Source organism: Ambystoma mexicanum, chromosome 9, assembly GCF_040938575.1.
Source record: "Ambystoma mexicanum isolate Mex_15411 chromosome 9, UKY_AmexF1_1, whole genome shotgun sequence".
Classification (NCBI taxonomy): Eukaryota; Metazoa; Chordata; class Amphibia; order Caudata; family Ambystomatidae; genus Ambystoma; species Ambystoma mexicanum.
This window is the reverse complement of record NC_090931.1, coordinates 985,390,415-985,409,702: the sequence shown is the minus strand read 5'-3', so window position 1 is coordinate 985,409,702 and position 19,288 is coordinate 985,390,415. Positions and strand designations below refer to the sequence as shown.

The window sequence follows — 19,288 nt, the reverse complement described above, 5'->3', positions numbered from 1 at the left end:
GTGGGTTTGTGGCTTGGCGAAGCGTTGTTTCTTATACAATTCCACACCGTTTCACCAATCTGCACCAAATCTTGCATAGCTACCTGTTAGGACCCTCCGGACATTACTGGCTATGACATTTGGAAACCCTACCCCTACCCCTTCCCGGGATTTCCGCACCTTTACACATGAGACGGTTCCCTGAAATCAGCAAAACATCAATGTGGTCGTAGAAGGACCGGTCCGCAAAATATGTTTCTGGCTTGGTGAAGCGTTGTTTCTTATACAATTCCACACAGTTTCACCAATCTGCACTAAATTTTGCATAGTTACCCATTAGGACCCTACCGAAATTACTGGCTACATAACATTTGGACATCCCACCCCTTTCCCAGGATTTCCGCACCTCCACACATGGGACGGTTGCCTGAAATCAGCAAAACATCAATGTGGTCGTAGAAGGACCAATCCACAACCCTAGAATGCATGGTTTCTGGGACATTTGCACTGCAAAAAAAATACACCACGCCAGGGTGAGGCAACAGGTGGGGAGAGAGCACAATAGGTTGCAGTATGCAGCAGCACACCAACTATCGCCTCCCCTCAACGTGCTTGTACCAACATGTGTTTACTCCCTCTGTCCCGACAGGCCATCACCACTCCTCTGGTCCCCCCCGTGATATTCCCTTGCAACCCCCCCTACCCGCACACATATGTTGCCTGTTTTGCTTGATTCTTCTACCCTGCCCCCCCTAGCCCTCTCCAGCCTACTTCTGCAGGAGTCTGTCCCGATACATTCTGGTTTCACTGTCATTGTCTTGTGGCCAATGCTGGATTTGACTTTTATGGACTTCATTGATTCACGGTGCGTCCCCCTTTCTCATGGTGGCCCCGAATCATGCTGTTCCCATCTTAATCTTGTATACAGGCTTGCAACATTATGCGTTACTACTGACTTCTGCAATTGTATTTACCCTCCCCTCTTGCTTCACCACTCTTTTTGACTGCTTACTCTTGTTCTCTCCTCCTCTCCCTTTTCCTATCTCCTCCCCTTACTTTCTTCTATGCACTTACTCTAACAGAATTGTCCCTGGACCTAGTATGATAGCTTCCTTGTCTGTCTCCTCCCACCTCCCCTTACTTGTTCCCCCCCCCCCAGCACTATCTGAAATGTTGTCAGGCCTAATACGATAGTCGCTTGTTTTGTTCCTCCCCTCCGTTTCTGCACCCCACTCTCACCTTTTGTTTTCTCCAGCTCTACCAGAAATGTTGTCCGGCCTAGTACGGTAGTCGCCTGTCTGTTTCCATTTCCTTCCCACTCTCCCCTCCCTTCCTTATCTATGTCTTAGCTCTTGCACTATCTGGCCGAGTATCATAGTTAATTTCACATCCTTACGGTTCATGGCCTGTAAGAACGTCATTGTATTTTCCCTTGTTCCCTCCCTTGCCTCGAAGGGCTTTGAAACACATTGTGTATAGGAGCTACATAAATGAACCATCATATCATATCATATCATCATACCATAACGTCTGCCCGGGGAAAGGTTAGCCAGCAGCATGTGCCCATTCTCAGTGCAAAGCACATCAAGCGATAAGCGAATCGGAACAGCGACCTACAGGATGACATACATTATTCACTCTAATCGTATTTCTGATGATTTTATCTACTTAGATTTACATATGCTGTGCATATAGTCTGACATCTAGTGGTAATAACGGAGTATTGCATCTTTTTTTCATAGATCAAAAGGGACGTCAACATGGGCGTGACTGTAACACTATCCCTAACATGACGTGTAGTGTACCCAAAATCCGTCACACATCAAGGTACAACCTGTTGTTTTTTCTGCCGTGAGGGAGCCTTATAGTCTGCGTGAGCGAGTACAGAAGAGAGAAAGTGTAAGCAGTCTATGTTCTTTCTACTCCAAGAGGGGAGGAAGGGTGAGCGCATGTGAATCTAAGCTGATACAATCATCAGAAATACTATTACGGTGAGTAATGTAAGTTTTCTGATGCTTATGAATCTGCTTAGACTCACATGATGTGCATAGACTAGCGAGAAGTACCCAGACATGGTAGTGGGATGTGTGAAGGAACAGTAGCAAAGAGATGTCTTAGCACTCATTTTTTATTTTTTTTATTTTGGATGGCTAAATTAGATCAATCTTTCAAAACAATTTATATAAAAAGAAAACCACATAATGCAACATAGTGACAAAATAAAATTACAATTCAGTATATGACCAAAAACATTAAATGTTTAGCTACCGTTTGCAATTAGACAGACGTAGTAATTCATTACATTTCAGGTTTGAACATATTAAAAGTACATCTTGAATTATGCTTCGCTTAGTGATCATGTCACTTCTTCCGAAGACAAAATTGACTTTAAGAATTGCATAGTGGCTAAGTGAGATTTTGCCAGTTGCAAATATGTCTTGCCATAATTCATCATTTGATCTGGAAAGATAGCTTGTTTGCATGATCTTAGAAAAGAGGGTTTTACTTTGTACCAGAAAAGCAACACCACCCTCAGTTATGAGATGCTTTAGGGTCTCTCTCTTTTCTTTATCCTTACAAAACCGGCAATAGTAAAGGTCGGAATGGACTAACCCTCTTCTCGATAGAATTTATTTGGTAGATCATAATGAAAGGCTTAGCACCAATTGTCCCACCTGAGAATCAGACCTAAAGTGTGTATCTAGGAGGTAGTGTTGTGTTAAGGTGTGTACAGAACTCGAGGTTGCTGCTTTGGAAATGGAATCTGGAGGAACATTTGCAATGAATGCTATGGTAGCCTCTATGTCCCGAGTCGAGTGAGCTCTAGGCATGAAGGGTAGATCTTCCTTGGCAAGAGAGAAACGCAGTATGATGCAGTTTAAGATCTACTTAGAAATAGCGGACTGAAAGACAGGGTCCCCTTCTCTAACAGCTGCCACTCTTTCTTAGTGGCTTTGCCTTTTCCAGATAGTAAATTACTGCTCTCCTCAAACCTAGTGCGTGGAGACTCCTTTCAGCCACAATAGTGGGGTTCTGGAAAAAGATGGGTAGTTCAATGGACTGGTTTACATGGAACTTTGAGATAAATGCGGGCGCAAAGCGTGGGTGTGTGCGCAAAACCACCTTGTCTTTGTGATAGTGACGAAGGGGCCCTGAACTGAAAGGACCTGCAGTTCACTAACTCTCCTTATAGAGGTGATCGCCACTAGGAAGGCGGTTTTGTAGGCGAGTGCCTTGTGCAATGATTCAAAGGGGATGAAGTCTCTTTACCCCCTCCATAAAGGCTTTAAATCATAGGAATCTTCCACCATGAAATCCTACTCTGGGACATGGTGTATGCCGAAAGTGCGGCTAAGTGGACCTTTAGAGAATTGAAAACCAGTCCTGAATTTAACAGGTGAGCTAGGTCGAGGACAATATCTTTGGGGGAGAAATCAATAGGGTTGATGTCCTAGGTATTACACCAGGTAACAAAGCGCTTCCACTTACTGGAGTAGCAATGGCTCGTGGTAGGTTTCCGAGCCTCTCTGAGTATGTCCATGCATCTCTGAGGTAGTTGAAGGGTATCGGGTAATATTATCCCCACCAAAAATATCGCCGTACATATGGTCGTCGGGAACGGCCATAGGCGATATTTTTGGTGGGGATAATTTATGCGGTAAATGGATGGGAGGTTGCGGGGGTGTCCCCCGCTCCCTTTTAAAATATATGGGGGTTGCGGGGGTGTCCCCAGCAGGTTCCATGGGGTAATATCGCCGCAAAAATATGGCAAAAGTTTTGTATGGCGATATTTTTGCGGGCATATTATCACATGGAACCAGTTGAAGGTGCCCAAACTCTCTGACTTCAGGAGCCAGGCTGCTAAGTTGAGTGTTTGGGGGCATGGAAGTAGTGTCTCTCCCGGATCTTGAGACAGCATGCTGTACGGGTATGGCAGCTTCCTGGGAGGGAAGACTGACATTGCCATGAGAAGGGAGAACCAAGGCTGGCGACCCACATAGGGGTCACCAGGATCATCTTGTGGTTCCATGTGTTAATATCCCCGCAAAGATATCGCGATACAAATATATCGCCATATTTTTGCGGCGATATTGAGCCATGGACCCTCCGGGGACACCCTGCAACCCCCGCATTATTATTTAAATGTGCAGGGGCACATCCCTGCTCCCACAAATTATCCCTCCCCAAAATATCGCCTATGGCGAGACAAACGACCATATGTACGGCAATATTTTTGGTGGGGATAATATATAGGGATGCCCATCTTGTGCACTATTCTGTTGAGAAGGTGAATAGCGTAGGGAAATCTCCCAGACCATGTTATCCAGGGACCATTCCCCTTGGACCAGATCTATGGGTATCTGGAGGCATAGTCTGGGCATTGGGCGTTTTCCAGGGTGGTGAATAAGTCGTTCTCTGGTAAGCCCCACGTCTGCCAGAAGATTGAGTTCCCCTGGAACATGTTGTGAGAGTGCACACTCCCAGATGTTCTGGGACAGTTTGGATAGCCCTACAGAGTTAGTGCCCTTTTGTTTGTTCAAGTAGTACTGTTACGCTCACCTGGTATCCACGGGGGCTCCACACGATACTGAATGGAGGTCTAAGCGCTATCCCGGACCCCTCACTGCTTGGTTATGTGCCAGACGTTGGGTAGTGCCTTAGGTTTTTGTGCGTTGAACTCTCCGTCCTTCGTCTCTGTGCAGGGGCGCGTGGTTGGTGCGGCCGTTCCGTGGACCTAGTTGCTTCACTGGTCTGTGTGCCCTTACGTCGGGTCCAGACAGACTGTGACTCTGCTTGCTGTCTTCCAGGTGAGTTATAATGTCTTTATTCTGTCTCTTTCTTTCCCTCCGTTTTCTCTGTCTTCTTGCTCCACTACGCTGTTCCCTAACAATATCTTTTTTTGTTTTCACAGGGATGGTTGTGATCTCGGAGTTGCTGCGCCAATGGCAAAGACCACAGTGAGTTATGGATGCGCGGAGCGCTGCACTGTTTATTGGTGTTACTTGCTAACCTTTGTTCTCCTCTTCTTTGTACAGGTTGCAGTGATGTTGCGGAGTGATGAGCGATTGAAGCGCTGCTTGCCCAGGTAAGTGCTTTATTAATGCTGACCTTGTTCCTTCTCCCTTGCAGGTTGCGGTGAAACCCGGAGATGGGCGAAGTAAGAGAAGCGCAGGGTGCTGCCAGGACTCGCTGCTTGCCCAGGTAAGAGTTGTTATTAATGCTGTCCTTCATTCTTTACCTTTGCAGGTTGCGGCGAACTCCGGAGATGGGCAAGGTAAGCGAAGCGCAGGATGGATTCAAGGCCTATTACTTCACAGGTAAGTGTTCTTGCTTGCTAATGCTGTTCTAGTTTTCCAGGTTATTAATGGAATCCGAATCTAGGGCTTCAGGATCGAGCCCCGGAGAAGCAGATGAGCAGGAGCTGGACACGGTGAGCACTACGCTGCAGGAGTGCAGAATAACTCAAAGCGTGTTCTGCTGTTTGGGTGTGGTTTAAATAGCCCAGGTAAAGTAGTTCCAGGCCAAGTAGTTCCAGGCCCAGCCACACCCAAAACACTAGACCGCATGGCTTGGTTCTAAAGAACGGAGCTGTGTAATAGGCCTCCATGTTGGATTAAGGTCCAAAACCGGTATTGTTTTATTCTTGATAATGAGCCTGGCGCCAGGACTGACTCCATGTATGTTTCTGAGGGAGTTTTAAGGCCCTTGCGGCCAGTGTGGAGGGCTTTAGCCCCACTGCTGCCAGGGGGCTGTTATACCTGAGGGGGTCAGGGGCATTGATCGTGACTAGTACATGGCTGTGGTATGTCCATGAGGACTAGAACCGTCTTCCCCTGGAGGAGTGTCTGGAAAGTCTTCAAGGCCTTAAACACTGCTGGCAGTTGGACGCTACTGCTGGGGACCACTCCCCGTGCGCTGTCTGTTGAAGGAGGTGAGCCCACCCCGATAGAGATGCATCTGTTGTGAGTGGCTTGTACTGCGGGGGTGGTGAAGGTTTTCCCCATGAAGAAGGTTTTCCCTTGATCGCCACTGCAGAGACTGAACAAGGGCTGCCGGGAAAACCACTAGATCGTTCCACTGGCTACTGGCCTGGCACCATTGGCTCAAAAGCCACTCTTGTATGGGGCGCATGCGTAGATGCGCCTGAGGAACTAGGAAGATGCAGGAAGCCATCATCCCCATCAGTGGCATGGCTCTGCGTACAGTCACCTTGTTACTGGCTACATAGTGAGGGATCTGTAACAGCAGGTTTTGGACCCTCTCATTGGAGGAGAAGACAAGACTTTCTGTTCACTGGCAACATTGAAATATGAAAGACTGTACATATGTATTAGGAAATGTCTCACGAGTTGCGCTCACCCCCACATGTATGTTGAAGATAATTTTAACAAAGGTGCATATACATACAATTACTGTTTGCAGAAACAAGTGACAAAGAGCTGTATAAGTAAATATAATATCCGTCAAGTAGTTTTAAACGTTTATTCACAAGCATCACACGTCACGCCAACACGTGTTTCAGCCCTCTCTGGGCCGTCCTCAGGGCGTTTAGATGGGTGATAATAAGAGTTCACTATTAACATACATTATAACAGAGTAAAGTGGCATTGTGAAAGTTGTCACTTAATAGATTGAAAATGCTATCATCATATTTGATTATATTGGCACAATGCGTACCAAGTACCGGTGCGAGGAGAGAGACCAACAGATTTGGGGGGGTGGGGGGAGAAAAAGGAAAGAAAGAGAAAAATAAAATAAATTAGTACTGAGTACAGTGTGATTCTCAATTTTGATTAAATACATCAAGTAGAGAAATTAAAAAAATCAAAAAATCATAATAATTTAGGTCCGCAACTTATCATTTAAAATAAAATATATCAGAGCCTTCAAATATCCTCGCACAGAATTAATTATATTGGAAATCGGCCGTGACCACATCCAACAGAGAAAAAGCAGATCAGAGGCACATGATACCTGTTAAAGTGGTCCCTTGATCTAATTTCTTAGTTAGCTGATTTTCTTGTTCTTTTTCCCAAAGTTAGCTGAAAAGTGAAACGTGTGCCACTAATTACTTGGTGTATTGCTAGCAATGTCAGAAAATAGGTTTTACCAAGTACAATGCAAATCTGAATATTGGGTAAGAGAACTCGTGCTTACCAGCAGGTGCAAGTTAAGTGCATATTGCAAAAAGTCATGCACTGCCGTTTCCGTGCTGCAATTCGGTTTTAGTTTCTAAGTCTGACTATGGGAGAAAGCACAAAAGACAGGTCTCCCATTAGTCAGCTTGCCCAAAACTCTGCCGTAATATACAGAGGGAGAGGCAAGTTCGTCGGTGCTTACTTGTAGCTGTTTCACTTCCGCCGCTTCATTGCGTTTCTGGTGCTGTCTCCAGCACGTCCGTGAGTCGTGTCTCCAGGAATGTGGGTGTTGTCTGGTTTAGCCATTAACAGTGCAGGTGGGACTTAAAGCCCTGTATGCGGACGACGCCCTCCTTTACATTCGCTCCCCAGAATCAACCTTGCCCCGATCCTGAAGGATGTGGTACGCTTCGGGTACATTTCCGGCCTGAAAGTAAATTGTTCTAAGTCTGTCCTATTCCCTCTTACAGATCGCACTCAACCTCCTACTGACTTAGTGGGAGTCACATGGTCCCAATCCAGCTTCACTTACCTGGGTGTGCTGGTGTCCCGCCACACCGACCAGCTGCGAGTGGACAACTACCGGAATTACCTCACAAACCTGACCTCCAAAACGACTAGCTGGACTAGACTCCCCATCTCCTTAGCAGGTCGGATATGAATTCTAAAAATGGTGGTACTACCCCAACTCCTCTACCGATTCGCTAACATCCCTCTTTGGCCAGGAGATGATTTCTTTCAATCACTACGCCAGATAACAAACACCTTCCTCTGGCATTCTGGCGCAGTCTGACTCATAATAAAAACACTTTCCGCTCCTATGGAGCTAGGCGGATTTGGCGCCCCTGACTTTTTAAGGTATTGGTTGGTAGCCCAGTCCCAATTTGCTTCCCACTGGTTCAACACCACAAACACCCCATGTCCGGCTAGAGAAACTAACGGTCGTCGACCGGGTAGTTGGCTCCCTAATTCTCAAACCTGTTCCGGCTGACCCTGATCCAGCAGACTCGGTTGCCAGCACATCCACTGCCATCACCAAGATCTGGAAACTGCTGGACACCCCACACCCTTTTCATGGAGACCTTCAGCTCTGGAACTTCTTCCCTGATGTCCCGCACATTCCACAATACATCGTATCTCGATGGGCTGACGTAGGCTTCTTGACACTCCGCGATGTCTTTGAGCAGGGCATCTTTATTGAATGGACGGACCTTCCCTCGCCCCTCAAGCGAAAGCCATCAGCGTGGCTACAATATTTGTCGCTCCGGAAACATCTCAAAGCCAGGTACCCAAACTTCCCTACAATCCCGCCTGACGAGCCCATAATTGCGGAGCTTTGCTCCTTTGACTCCTTTAAGGGGAACATTTCAAGGCTTTAAACTCTACTGCAGTCCAGAGGTGTCCCCTCCTTTACTAAACTGCGACAAAGGTGGTAAGAAGACCTCGATGTCGAGATCACTGATGAGCGTTGGTCCCAAATGTGCGCGCGCACACCCACAACGTTTCCTATAACTCCCGCTTTAAGTTAATACAATTTAAGGTGCTGCATAGATATCACCACACTCCAGATAGATTGCAGCGCATGTTCAGTGAGATCCCCCCCAACTGCCCTAGATGTGGATCTGAACACTCTCCCTACATTCACATGATCTGGTCTTACCCGCAACTTACGCAATTTTGGTCCGAAATATGCTCCACATTGTCAGCCATACTGGATCACACGATAGACCCATCCCCAGCGCGATGCCTTTTTCACGACTTCCCACATTTGGGACGCAACTAGAGGAAACTAGCTGGTCTCTGCATGCTACTGGCTGTGCGCTGCATCTTGTTGAACTGGCTGCGCCCTACAACACTCACATATTGACAGTGGCTCAAGTCAGTTACATGGGCGCACGATAGAGGCCAGGAGCATATTGCAACACCCGCACTCAAGACCGAGGGATATTTGGCGGAAGTTTCGTGCTTATATGTCCGCCACCTCATCAAACTCGGATACGGAACCCTATACCCCTGCCCTCTCCCCCCACTAACACTTACCAGCAAACAGTAACTCTCGGACCCGGTTGCCGGGTAGCCACCCAGGCATACCCCCATCGTTATGTAACTGTAAAGTAAGCCTTGTGCAAGGGTTTATTATGTAGATTACGTTGTGGTCATTTCTGTTCCTTTGTGAGTTGTCAAGTCGAATAAATACAGGATAAAAAAAAAAAATGGCCATGAAAGCAGCTGGCAAAAAGAAGGGAGAAAGATTCACCTGAAGAGTGGAGGGGACCCCGTTGGAAATTGTGGAGTCGATTATATACTTGGGAGTAACTATTAAAAAAAGTAGAAGTGAAATAGATCACTACATGTATTTAAGATCTAGGCTCTCAATATTGGCTAATCAGGGAATGACCTTCCAAAAGAAATATGGGAAATGTACGCTTATCCCCATAATTTCCTTTTACAAACAGAAAGTGGCCCAAATTCTCAGTTATGGAGCCGAAGCAATACTCCATCTTTCCTTCTTGGTGTGGGATAAGTTGGAAGGATTGTTTTGGCGTAAGGTTTTGAATCTCCCGAATGGGTTACCGATGTGTATGATAAGGCAGGAGCTGAAATTGCAGTCCCTTGAGTCCATAGTCATATGGTAAAACGATGGCCCTTTACCGGAAATGCATGGAGGAGTTTCCGGCTTGGCCCTTTGAGATTTTGAAAAGTGGGCAGGGACAGTTGGTGAGTCAGTTAGGTTGTTGGAAAAAATCTTGAAGGGAAGAGATATTAACCTCATTAATGCCAAGGACAAGGTATCTCGTCCTTGAGATTCCCTCCCTGTTGCCAAGGACGAGATACCTTGTCCTTTTCGGCACTCTGTTTTGTGCGATCCCTGCAAAGCAGGGATCGCACAAAACTGTAATCCAACCCCCAGGCTATGTAAGGGGGAGGTCCCCCTTCACTGCCAGGGGGCTGGATTACCTTCAGTATCACGTCAGCGTGCGTGACACAAAATATAAGGGGAGTCTTTACCTTTCTCCCCCTCGATCTCTGGCTGTATTTCAAGCCGGAGATCGAGGGAGGTGTCGTTGGAAAGGAGAGATTCTCCCCTTTCCAACGACACCCTTGGTAAAGGCATTGCTGGTCGCGGATCGGGCTCAGAGCTCGATCCGTGGCCAGCAATGCCCACTAGACCACCAGGGATCTGTTTTGGGAGCAGGGGGAAGGGGGCTGCTTACTAGGTGAGCGGATCCCCTCTCTCCAAGCCCCCAAAGCATGGCGCCACAGCACTGGAGACCCCTGGGGGCAGTGATCATCTGCCCCCAGCGGTGTGGAGCACCAAAAAAATAATAATAAATAAACAAAATCGAAGGAAAGGGGTAGGTGGGAGGGCTTTGGGGCCCTTGGGCCCACTAGACACCAGGGATATTGGAAAAAGTGGTGTCGTTGGAAAGGGGAGATTCTCCCCAACGACACCATGTATGACATTGCTGGTCACGGAACGACGCAGAGCGCTCGATCCGTGACCAGCAACCCACTGGATCACCAGGGATACGTTTGTGACGTGGGGGGGGGTGCTTACAGTAAGCAGCCCTCTCCGCCCCCGGCCCCCAAATCGTGGGGGCACATATCTGATAAACCCTGGGGGCAGATAGCTGATCATCTGCCCCCCAGGGAAGGGGGCAAAATAAAAAACAAAGGGGATGGGGGGCTGGGATGTTTGTGCCCCCCTGAAAGGGTGGTGGCCCTCCCCCACCCACACCAAGTGGAAAGGGGGGCCACCCCTTGTAGCCCTCCCTGGGGGCAGATTTATGCCCCCAGGCAGGAGTACATGAGGTGGTCCCCCATCCAATGGGGGGTAGGGGGGTAGGGGGGAAGGCACCAGGAATACGTGTGCAGGCCCCCAAAGGATGGGGCCTACAGGTTAGGGCCCCCCCTGGGGGCAGATGGCTGATCATTTGCCCCCAGGGAAGGGGCAAAATGAAAAAAAGAAAATTGAAAAAATAACAAAAGGGAATTTTGCGTGGGAGTGGGTTGCCACTAGCCACCAGGGATTTATTTTACAGAAAAGGGGGTGGGCCTCACCCCAAGGGAAAATGGGGGCACCCCTTGTAGCCCTCCCTGGGGGCAGATATCTGCTCCTAGGAAGGGGCATCTGCCCCCAGGGAGGGCTGAATGAGATTCCCCCCCCCCCCTGGATTTGGTGTGGGGGGGTAGAGGGTCACCCCCCATTGCATTAGAAAATTACCTGGCGGTTTATGGTGCCCCTCAGCCTGCCCTAAAGTGTAGTGTACCATTTTCTATTTTTTTCTTTGTTTACAAAACTTGCTCTGGCGCAGAGGGGCACATTGGTGTGCCAATCTGGCCCCAGGGTGCCCACACCTTACTGCTCCACCCACCCGGTGGCTGTCCCACACATTTATGGTGGCCCTCTCCCCCCCACCCCAAATGGAGGGGGCGGTTGTACCTCACGCAGCCGTTTGTAGGAGGTCTAGGGAGGCCTGCAGGAGCTGCCCCTGCCACCCATTCCGGGTGAGGGGGGAGAGAGCCATCATAAATCATCCAGTCCAACCATCCTGGAGTTGCGTCTGGGCTGCATTACAGCTGCATTACAGGGGGGGGGGGGGGTATTGGCACACTGCTGAGACTCCCTGGTGGGGAGAAGCTGTAATGCAGGGCAGCCAGGGCACCAGCAAAGTCAGCGGTAATATCCCTGGCCTTGAGCACCCTTCTCCCATGTGGGTCTTTGCCGGGGGTTCTGGGTAATATATTCTGGGGCGATTTGCTTAAGTCAGACCTCTTCTGGGAAATGCATGGGGTTCCCTGATTTCCTTGCTGGCTTCTGTTAGGAAAGATTTCATGATTGTATGTAATTTTCCCTCCATGTGTCAACCCCCAAACCTTTTGCTGCCGTTTTACACCCTGATCTAGACTTTGCCAGAGAAGCGCAGCCTTCCGCCACACTCCTCTGGGCTTTCGCTCAATTCTTATGGGGAAACTGACATGCCCTTAAGACAGTCAGTACTGGGAGACTTTGTTTCTCTTAGTCCTTTCCTCATGTTGCAGCTTTTGTTCAACATGAAACAAGAGTGCACCGTAACTTACTTTACCGCGCTCTTGGGTTTCTAGTCATTTCAAAGGCCCTAGAAACTCTCGCTGGACTTATTATGAACTGTACAAGTGTGTCACGGACAGGACTGGTGGCAGCTATCGTTTCTCTTATGTTTTGAACCCTTTTTCGCCATGTTATCCGCACTTTGGCATTTGGCACAAATGAGTGGCCTGGCTCCAAAATGGCCATGCCACGAGGTTCTTTCTCCTGTCCTCTGACCGTCTTGCCCCTTCACCTTCCCCAGGTCGAGCCGACCCGTCTGTCCTTATTTGGTCATGCACTTTCCCGCGAAACCCAAAGCTTTCGCGGGCTTCTGCATGCCTTGTGTGTGCCTCCAGGATGTGGGCTGGGATGTCTGGTCCCAATACACATTCTGGGTGCCAGAGAGTCTGGAGTGTCCTGAATGCCTGGGACCACGGTGGTCCGTGATAGGTCCACGTATGGTGTGAGTGTTTGTGAGCAGATCTCCCATTGGGTCCTCTCCGTTTTGGCACGAATGGAACTTTGGATAAGAGGAGGCTGAAAACACCATTACCATGTCGATCACCTGAGTTCACACCAAACAACGGTAAGGAGCCAAGTATCCTGCAACAAGAAGCTGAGTCGAGGAACCGCTGGTGACACGCTGAAGGTTTGGCACCCTGAGCCGCTGTCGTCCTGCGAGACCCCTATGCATGTGATCGTCCTAGAAGGTCTGCGAAGGCGCTTCGACCCATTGGAATAGTGGGATTAACTATTCCCGGCACCTTCATCAAACCCTGCAAGTAAGCCTCTTCAAAGTGTCCCTGGGCCAACCAGTGGGCTGACCAGCTTACGCAGGACGTTTTGCTCTGTCACCGCCGCCGTTTCGGGGAAGCCCTCGAAACTTGGTCTATTGCTTGCTCTGCGTCCACGGCACCCTCACACCGAATTTCATACACTTGGCATTCCCAGGTCTGAAGTGAGACGAGTGCCCCCTGACCAGAGTAAACGCGGTTGCCGTGTTGCCCTGCTGTGGTAACAACCTGTGCACGTTCGCTGCATATGGGACACCCTTGACCCTGCATCCTGCTACACGGAATCTACACAGTGTCGAGACGTCCCGATTATCGCAGCTGAACCTGCCAGCAACGTGAACTGAACTGGAGAAGTCTGGGTCTGCCTGCATCAGGGACCGGTGAGTAGTCCATACCCCAACCGGTGGCCTCTCGCGCAGGAGCCCGTTTCTTTTCTACCGCTGTTGCGAAATAGCGACTCTATCCTGCACTCTCACTCTGCCTCTGCCCACAAGTGGAGGCCTCGCTTGAGTAGTGGGGACTTGTTCTTCATCGCTTCATTCACCCTTCTGAACTGCCCGAGACCCTTGAAGAGACCCTACTTTATCCATTGGCACCAGCGCGTGCAGGTACTTTTGAGGATAAGGCTCCCCTCTTCGTAGGGCTCGGACTTCCTCCTAGTTAGGTGTACTGCTGATTTCAAACACGGTCTAATGATTACTTGCACTGCCTGTTTTCTGCCCTATCTAGGTGGTCTACATATTACGTGCTCATAACTCCTTAGACCTCCCAGTCTTGTATATATATTGTATTGATTGTGATGTGTTGGTTTACTTTACTATTATTGTGATTCTTTGCTATGGTCGATGTTATAAAGGCCTTGTAATAAATGTAATAAATATATTTTTAATATAACACCTGTCTGGAGTAATGTGTAAGTGCCCTGCTTTGGGTGCTCATTGAGGTCTTTCAGTCACCCTCACCCATCTTGAGACTTAGTCTTGACCGCCGCCATCGCTACCCTGATTGGTCTGGCTTGTCCAGAGGTTACCCTGTTCCAAGAAACTAGGCTTGCCTTCTGAACCTCTGCCCCTCCAGGTCCGAGTTCAGAAATCCATCTTAACAGCTTCGACACCCTAGGCCCAAATCTGTAGGTAGCCCACATGAACAAAATGGGCTGTGCCGAAAGGCTTGGGGTTACCAGTGGGTTACGCTTTTCCTTTTGCGCCCCTGGTAGGTGCACCCACACATGTGAGGTACCGTTTTCATCGGGACATGTGTGGGGACGCGGGAAGGTAGGCCATTGTTGTTGTTGGCAGTGTGTTTCGGTGGGTGGCCAGAGCGAAAAGTCTGAGAATTGTCTTAATTTCCAGCCAATTTCAGAGACATTTCCCTGTGTCCGCTCACCAAAACACGTCACCAACAACAGATGTCATACCTTCTCATGTTCCCACAGGTGTCCCGACGAAACCTTTACCTCACATGTGTGGGTGCACCTACCGGGGGCGCAAAAGGAAAAGGGTAACCTGCTGGTAACCTCAAGCCTTTCGCCACAGAACATTTTGTTCATGTGGGCAACCTACAGATTTGGGCCTAGGGTGTCAAAGCCAGCAAGGAAAACAGGGAACCCCATGCAGTTCCCAAAAGAGGACACCCGTGGGAATCCACAGAGGTCTGACTTGCGTGAAGCAGCCCAGAATGAATTACCCAGAACCCCAGACAAAGTGAACATTGTGTTTTTTCCCCACCCAATATCACACTTTGTTGGGGATTGTGGCTAATAAAAACTGGGGCAATTTGCGCAAGGCAGAACTCTGTGGATTCCCATGGGTGTCCTCTTTTCGTAAATGCATGGGGTTCCCCGTTTTCCTTGGTGGCTTGGACACCCGAGGCCCATATCTGCATGGTATGCCCGTCTGGACAAAGTGTGAAATTCAGCTGTCATAACTGAGTTGGGGTTACCTGTGTTTTAGGCTTTCCCCTTGGCGCCCAGGTAGGTGCATGCACACATGTGAGGTGTCGTTTTCATCGGGACACCTGAGGGAATGCGGGAAGGTATAACATTTGTTGTGTTTGTGTGGTTTTCATAGCGTTTTGACCCATTTGCTGGTGCCCTTTGTCACACAACCCTTTCATTTCCCAAATGTGCCCTACATTTAGTCGCTGCTTTAGGCACCATACACTTTTGTAACCTGCACAAGTCACCTACCCGTGAAAAGGTCTGCCTGTGCTCTTTCAAAAAATGTATGCGTGCCGTTCCTCACCACACTGGTTTTCCTGATTTACGCATGCTAATTGTTCTGTTCAGGCCATAAGCATAAAACTCCTGTATACCATAGCTCAGTGTTTGGCGTGTGGTATTGCTTGTTTTGTAAAACACTACAAACAATGTGTGCTTTCCTAACTGCAAGAGTCGGGGGAATGTAGTGGAGCATTGCTTTTCTCAAAATTCATAGAGGCCATTGCTGTAACAAGCCAACCATGTCCACCAAATACCTTTTTTTCCTGTCATTTTCCTGCTTTTTCCCCCAATCTATGGCATTTTCCCCTACCTAGTTGTTGCCCGACCTATGCAAATCACCCCTTCCTGAACTTGGAATTGTGTCTACTTTTAAGAAATGTATGCCTTTCTGTCCTCCAATTCGGCTTTCCTACCCTTTTCTTCCTTTCCGTCCATGCATGTCCAATTGGCAAAAATGGCCAAAATCGCCTATATCTCACAAAACGGTTGATAACCACATCAAAATAATTTTTTTTCGTTTCCACTCAACCTGTTCTTGAAATCCAGGAAATTGGGGAATTCAGCACAGCAAACCATTTGTTCCTAGCTCTGACAAGGAAAACACCACAGGCTTCTTTGTACATCATTTTATTGGCATTTTTAGAAAATAAAAACACACAAAATGTTCGCCCTTTTTGCTTATTTTCTCTCACCCCCCTACAGCACCCTAGGATTCCTGGGTGGCGTTACGACCGCCTAATTGTGGGGAAAAAAGGGGCCACATTTGCCCGAGATATCTCATGTAACAAAAAAGTTACAAGGCATTGAATGGCCACATACCGAAATCACCAAAAAGGCCCTGCCACTGGGGGGGGGAAATAACCATGGCAGTTAAAGGGTTAAAGTGGCTGAATTATTGTGTAACCCATATAGGGTAAAGAAGAAGCTCCGGGAGTGGGACTGGATCGTCACTAATGAGAGATGTGGGAAGGTAAAACTGGGACACATACAAATTGAAGATGGAAAGGGGCTTAATGTGCTTCCAGGGTACCTTTGAAAGTTCCTTCGTCAAAAATCAGAGATATGCTTCTTCGGTGTTGTTTAAACATCTTGAACACAAGGGAGGTACTTGGAGAAGGAAGATTCCAGGGGTATTAAATCTGCAGTGCAGATTCTGTAAGGCTGTTGATTCGGTGGAATCGTCCATGCATTTAATAATGGCCTGTGAAGCCCTAACTGATGTGAGAAGTTTATTTTTAAAAGGTCGTCTGGATATGGGGAAAACTCTGTCTCCTTTGGATAGGTGGAAATGGTTGCTGATGGGTTATCAAACTGGTGTAGTAATTGCTGGAATACCTTTTAGATGAGCATGGAAGAGAGGACCAGACCAGTGAACTAACTCTCAAAGATGTTTATGGTGATGATAGTTTGTGGAATGGTATGAATTATATGTCCAGGACTCTCAAGAGTTGGTGGGCGATTGGACACTGTAAAAATCCTGTTTTAGTTTCTCTTCTGTCTCCTTTCTGTTTTTTTATTTTTTTTTATTTCTTCTTTCTTAAATATGGATTAAGTGCTGGATATGTTTATATGTTAAAGGTTTATTTGTATCTTGTAAACAACTTGTTTGTTTTTTTGATCATGTAACCAATAAATACACTGTTCAAACCTCTCCTTAGTCCATTCTGATGAACCTGAAAGTTCAGGAGGTTGGAATGGCTGCCTAGAAGGGGGTGAACCCTTATGTAAGGCCTCAGAAAGAGGCTGGGGGGCCTCAGATTAGTCCTCTCGGGGAGAGGGAGTCTCTTTAGAGTCCCTGGCCACCGAAATGGTAACTTGAAAGCTTATTGCGAAGCTTTGGAAGCTGTATTAAGGCATAGAGGGTTTCAGCAGGCCTGTGGGTGCTGCTGCGGTCGGTGACAGCACTGAGTCCTTCGGCACGTGAGCGTCTTTGGATGGCAGGTTGACGGTAGTGGATGTTTTATGAGAACCACCTGTTCCAGAAGGAGTCTTATGCCCATTCGCATGCCGTGGATGCGGTTGCGGGGAGGATGCCGAACCGCGAGGTTCAGAAGGTACCGTCAAAATCTACGAGAAACTTGAGCGCTCTGGGATTACTGCTTCTCTGCCACAACAGGAAAGTTAAACTTTGAGCTCTGTGACAAATTGCAGGAATTCCGTGAGGCTAGGGAGATGAGCCTGCTCTGCAATATCCCCCCTAGGAGTAGGGGCAAGCGGGACCTCACAGGGAGAGAAGAACTCCCGTTCCTGTTAGAAATTCCCAAAAGGTCCTAATTGTAGCTCCTTGACCATATCCCACAAGGACGTGTACAAAGAAGGAATAAATGTGTTATTGTGAAATAGAAACTGGGACTATCCCTTTTTTAGAAATAATTCTATTTAAACAGAGGAAGTTGATGAATAATGAATATGAACAGCTTCAAGGAGGCCGAGAGAGAGCCAGAGAGAAAAAAAGAAAGCTGAGGAAGGCCCACGGCTACGTCACATCGAAAAGGGCAAGAAACTGGGAACTTCGAGAAGCTCGCAAGTTACAAACCGGCTGTCAAGCCAGAGACGAGGTGGTGGACGCGTGGCGTCACGTCAACTGAAAGGGGTGAGGAGCAGTAAGCGGGACGTGACCACAGAGAGCCAGTGTGGACCAGAGGTCTGAGCAAACATGCGGAGACCGCTATGCCACTGAGACAGCGCAACACACCCGTACCTGGGATACCGAAAGGCCATCTGGAAGGAAGATGCAGAGAATGAGAGGTCGGAAGAAGACAAGGGCTTGGCCGAGAGAACGAGAAAAGCCGAGCCGAACGAAATGTAAACCCAGTGAAGTTATCCCCAAAAAAGTCAGGTAATGTGGTAAACGGGAGATCTGGGAAAGTGAATGGAAATCATTATATGAACATTCATACTTGTCCCAGTGAATATAATGAGAATATACCAGTGAGAGAAGTGCATGAGAATCACTACAATAATATTAATCAAAGTCAAGGCAACCAGGATATAGCCTGGAGAAAAAAGGAGAAAAAGAAGATTGTTATCAGAGTACTCATAGTCGTCACAGTTGAGATAACAAGAACATTATAATAAGGACAGGAGAAGAAAAGGAGAATTATTATAAACGTGTTCCTACTCGTAAAGACATTGAGAGTATAATCCAGACAGACAAAGAATTGGAGGATAATCATTATAAGAGTAAATCATACTTGTTGTAGTCAAAGTTAGGAAAGTATCATTCAAGGAAAGGAATATGTGAGGGGGGTACAAAGAGCAAAGATAAAGAAATGTATATGGTAAAGGAAATATACCCTATGGAGGGCTCTATTTCCAATACTGGAAATAGAGTTAAAGAAGAGGGTAACCAACAAATAAGAGACACTGACAAGAGAAAAGATATCAGTACCAAACCACGGAAGCCACATGTTGAGAAGAACAAAAAGAGTATTGAAGTGCTAAAATAATTGTGTGATCTAATTAAAGAAGTAACAAAGCATTATTTGAAGATTAGTTAATGAATATAACTTTGCGAGGAGAACGAACCCAGAAGAAGGAAGTTAATCTCCTGTCCTTAGTTGTTAAGAAAGTGGTTGGGTCAGTTAGGGTTAGTTTGGGACACTGGACAGATTATTTAAGACATTCACTGATGATTCCCTCAATAGTTTGTTAGGTAGAGAATACCCCATAACAGTTTTCTTTACCAAATACACAATAAGAAATGTCTAACAAGAGTCTGTTTCCTCCTTTTGGCCCACAATATATGGTGGTAGAGGTGGGATTGGTTCCAAATGATAAAAGATGGGGACCCTTGCTATTTACCAAGTTGTCCTATGGTCAAAGCCCCTACAGTAGCATTAACAGAATCCATAGGCTTTGACCTACAAAGCACTATTGAAATTGTAATACTACCAGGTGTAAGGCGCCTAATCAACACAGGGCTAACACTAGCCCCTCCTAAAAAAACATACATAAGACTAACCTCCAAATCAGGGTTGGCCACATCAAAGCAGACTCTGCGATCGAATGACCAGATGTTATTGACTCAACCACGCACGACCTTGAAGAAGTTGGGTGGTGCGAGCTTTAATGCGTGGGCCCT

The 19,288-nt window shown here is 47.5% G+C and overlaps 1 protein-coding gene across 1 annotated transcript in view; it reads right to left on the bottom strand.

Annotated features, from left to right (window-relative positions):
• The window catches only part of PDK1 (pyruvate dehydrogenase kinase 1), a 621,992-nt gene that overhangs the window by 549,410 nt on the left and 53,294 nt on the right, over positions 1-19,288 (bottom strand). The gene's annotated exons all lie outside the window — the stretch shown is intronic.